The sequence below is a fragment of the Tachyglossus aculeatus genome, chromosome 2 (genome assembly GCF_015852505.1).
Source record: "Tachyglossus aculeatus isolate mTacAcu1 chromosome 2, mTacAcu1.pri, whole genome shotgun sequence".
Classification (NCBI taxonomy): Eukaryota; Metazoa; Chordata; class Mammalia; order Monotremata; family Tachyglossidae; genus Tachyglossus; species Tachyglossus aculeatus.
The window spans coordinates 71,583,162-71,586,469 of record NC_052067.1 but is presented as its reverse complement, the minus strand read 5'-3'; the positions used below and the strand labels follow the sequence as shown (position 1 = coordinate 71,586,469).

The window sequence follows — 3,308 nt, the reverse complement described above, 5'->3', positions numbered from 1 at the left end:
TGCCTCATGGTACTCCAGGTTCCGGGCAAGCTGAAACTAGGGTGAGAATGGCAGCACAGCTACCCCAGAACTCCTGGGAAGCACCATTCTTTCTGTCTCTCAGGCAAACTTCCAGGCCCACCAGGAGGACTTGATATTTCCACTTTATGATAGCATGGCCTAGTGGAAAAAGGACAGGCCTGGGAGCCAGAGACATGGGTTCTAATCCCAGCTCTGCCACTTGCCTGCTGTATGACCTTGGGCCAGTCGCTTCAATTCTTTGTGTTTCAGCTTTCTCAACTGCAAAATGGGGATTCAATATCTTTTCTTCCTCCTACTTAGCTTGTGAGCCCCCATGTGGGACAGGGACTCTGTCAGACCTGATTAATTTGTATCTAACCCAGCCCCTGTCCCACTCACAGTCACACCTGGAGAGTTTCCAGTACTCTACCAGTCTTGACTATGGGATGGAGAGTCAAGCAGAGGCATATCCATTCTATTCCTAGCTTGGGCAGTGGCTAGTGAGTGGAAGGCAATCTGCTACAAGGCAAAACTCACCTGTACTGGGCAGCAGCGACATGGTAGAGAGTCGAGGGTGGAACTCAAGTTTACAGTGCGAAAGGAAGTGATGGTAAACCACTTCTGGATTTTTGCCAAGATAACTCTATGAGTACACCTCCAGAACAACTGCAGATGGAGGTGGAGCGATATGTCCATGGCGTCGCTATGGGTTGGAGATGACTCGACAGTAGAAGACAAACAAATCCAGCCCTTAGAACAGTGCTTGACACATTGTAAGCATTTAACCACTTCTGTATTTTTGCCAAGAAAACTATGGATACACTGCCAGAACGACTGTAGATAGAGGTGGGGTGATGTGTCCATGGCATCGCTATGGTTTGGAGATGAACAAGCAAAACTCAGCCCTTAGAACAGTGCTTGACACATAGTAAACGTTTTACAAATACCCTAATACAAATACACAGTACTAACAATCACAGGCAGAAATCCACATTCAGATTGGCTCTAAGCCATGGCTTTCTGCCAAGACTGGAAAACAGGACTAAAAAGAACTGGTTGCAAATTCCCCTTTCTCCAAATTGATGATGTTAGTTCTGCTTGTGTATTTTTTTTGCATGTTTTATATGAAACAGTGGTTAATTTTGACCTCTACTGCCCTAGCCAGGGTGTTCCTTCTGACACATGGCACTTGAGTTGAGAACAGGCAGTGTTCAGTGTGTAAGAGCTGTCTCTTCAACGCATTGACCTTTAGACCACTGAAAAACTTCCAATAGTTGCTATGGAGCAGGAGTCCAGCTAAGCGGATCTCTGGATGGGTAGGGGAACTAGCAAGGGGATGGAATGAAAGTCTAGACATGTCAGAGCATCAGAAACAGTGTGGTGGGAGTTTTCTTCCTTTCATAGGTCAGAAAAGGCACAGTTTTGTTCCCATTGAAACAGGAGGGAGAGATTTATTCTCATAATGTAGTGCACTTTCCAAGCAGTGTGATATTTAAAAGCGATAATCTCAAACCCTTCTTAGCTTGAACTCCAGGAAGTAATATGCTTCAAGTATGTTCTTGTAGTAAACGACTTCATGAAATTTGTGATTGATGAGCAGACATTGTCAGATTGCCTCCATGGAAACTGTTAATGCTGTCTACATTTCAGGGGAACATAGACCGGACTAGCAGAATCCATGTTTCATGACTGCTGCATGTAGACAGGCATGAAGGGACAGTCAAGGAGGAGATAGCACAGAACAGAGGAGGCTGGGGGACACAGAGGCAAAGAGACGGAGAGGACTAGAGTCTTACTTTTCCGGTTCTGTTGATCTCCGGAGTTCCTCTGAGTTTACTGTGGCTGAGAATGAAAACTCTTTGTCCCCTTCTGAACTCACTTTTCAGGTTAGGGGGTTGGAGCTGCCCACCCCATAGGGGCCACTGTCAGAACAGCCCTCTCCGCTGGGAAACTGGGCTTTGGCTGGGATAGAAGAAGGGAGCTCTTTGGGGACATGGGGAGGTGATTGCTGTGTACGCTCTCTTCCTTTAACCTGAGCAACTACCCCACTTCTCTGAAACCTATGTGGGATGCAACTCAGATGATGAAGAATTAAGTCGAGCAACATTGGGAGAAGGAAAAGAAGTGGTAGAAGGGCACTTGAGACCCGATCTCTTCTTTTGCAGTTCCCTAAATGCTGCATACAATAGGCACCTGCTGGCTGTCAGTTGTGTTTCAACTCTCTTGCTCCTCCCCTCACCCTCCACCTATATTGTAGTGCTGTCATGTCAGATTTTAACCCTTCCGCTCTGCCTCCATGCTCACCCTCTCCTGCCATGGAGCTATCACTACTAAGAATTATGTGGTACAAAAAAAAATCATCTTTTTTTCTTCTCAAAAATTAGGGTGGGGCATTTATGAGGCAGAGGCATTTGTGAGAGTAAATGTGGGTACATATAGAGTATTCTCTCAAGAAGAGAATATCTTCCTTGACCTTCCTGCTCCTGTCTCTCCCCCTCCCTAGTCCATACTTCAGTCGGCTGCCCAGATCATTACTCTAAAAACGCTTTCAGTTCCTGTTTCCCCGGCTTCTCAAGGACCTCAGTAAATTCATTCATTCATTCAATCGTATTTATTGAGCGCTTACAGTGTGCAGAGCACTGTACTAAGCGCTTGGGAAGTACAAGTTGGCAACATATAGAGACGGTCCCTACCCAACAGCGGGCTCACAGGCTAGAAGGGGGAGACAGACAACAAAACAAAACATATTAATAAAATAAAATAAAAAGGGCAGTAAATGCCCTTTCACCTTTGCATCAAGCAGAAACTCCTTACCATATAGGTGTTAATACACCCAATAACCTTGGCCCCTCCTATCGTACCTCGCTGATTTCCTAATACCACCCAGCACCTTCACTTCTCCCCTCTACCTCCAACCTACTTACTGTGCCTCAGCTTATCTGCTGACCCATTGCCCACATTCTGCCTGTGGCTTGGAACTCCCTTCCCCTTCAAATACAACAGACCATCAGGCTGTCTAGCTTCAGAGCCTTATTAAAATCTCATTTCCTCAAAGAGGTCTAAACCCTCATTTCCCTTACTCCCTCTTCATTCATTCATTCATTCAATTCAATGTATTGAGGGCTCCCTTTGCACAGAGCACTGTACTATCAATCAATCAAGAGTATTTATTGAGCGCTTTCTGTGTGCAGAGCACTGTACTAAGCGCTTGGGAAGTACAAGTTGGCAACATATAGAGACAGTCCCTACCCAACAGTGGGCTCACAGTCTACTAAGCATTTGGCAGAGTACAACAAAAAATGGTGACA

General features: G+C 45.7%; 1 non-coding gene across 1 annotated transcript; it reads left to right on the top strand.

Moving 5' to 3' along the window:
- The first annotated feature begins 389 nt into the window (after positions 1 to 389).
- LOC119925072 lies at positions 390 to 527 on the top strand. The gene has a single exon (XR_005449743.1). It is a non-coding gene; the product is annotated as a small nucleolar RNA SNORA7 (small nucleolar RNA).
- Positions 528 to 3,308: the final 2,781 nt, after the last annotated feature.